A 1055-nucleotide genomic window follows, 5' to 3' on the forward strand; every position below is an offset into this window, starting at 1 on the left:
TCCCCATAGCCGGCAGCCACGACAACTGCATTACCATCATCAACTGAGCAGATGACATTGAGGACTACACGGGTCCGCAAGAGAGGTCGCACTCTTCCGTGTTTGCTTACGTTATGCATCGCTTAATATGATGACATGCTACATTATCGTCCTTTTCACCTATTAGACTCCAAGTCAGGTCCAAACTAATGCTGAAACTTGAGTTTTTAAATGGTTGTGGGGTACATATTGGGGCAGCAATCAGTACTATCTATCTACTAACTGGTTAATCTCGGGTGTCTACTATGAGTTTCATGTTAGGTGCAAACAAACATTAAAGGAGCCATTATCTGTATTTTTAACTAAAGCTATTATCTGACTGCTATCATTGGTTTTGGGTCTATCCACAGTTTTCTACCATCACTCTGGATTTGTGCAGGCACTCCTTACATAACCTCACTATGTTTTATTATACACAATGGAACTGATCATGTAGAGCAAAAGAGACGAGCCTTGCGTGGCAATAAAATTTCATGCAGACATCGCTCCATGGTGGGCGCAAAGGCAGCCCCCCTCCACCCATTTCGGATCATAATCAAGAGGAGATAATTGTTCTGAGGGAGATTTGGAAGGAGAAGACCACTCCTATTTACCCCATGAGGTCTTCGCTCTAACTTGGCATGCTGATGTTGGTAATATCATGCATATGGTGCCTTGTATTGCTTACTGTATACATCAAAGATGTCATCTGCTTAGTTTAGACATGCTTTGTGTCAATGCCATCTCTTTAGTTCCTTTATCGTATATGTGAATCATGCAATGCCATCTTGTTTAGCCAGGCATCATATATGTGAATTTTGCAATGCCACCCTGGTTAGCCAGTCATCTTATATGTGAATTATATCATGCCATCATTTTTTATTGCGTGTTAAATTTGTCAACAATTTTAGTACATTCAATTACTCTTCCTGTGAATCAGCCATTCGGCACGGTCATGGAAAAATCTAGAGTGGAAACAAGGTCTTTAGAGCAGACAATGCTATCTGACGAAGCGTATGTCTTGCTGGTTACAGATA

The sequence above is a fragment of the Triticum dicoccoides genome, chromosome 7B (assembly GCF_002162155.2).
Source record: "Triticum dicoccoides isolate Atlit2015 ecotype Zavitan chromosome 7B, WEW_v2.0, whole genome shotgun sequence".
In the NCBI taxonomy this organism is placed as follows: Eukaryota; Viridiplantae; Streptophyta; class Magnoliopsida; order Poales; family Poaceae; genus Triticum; species Triticum dicoccoides.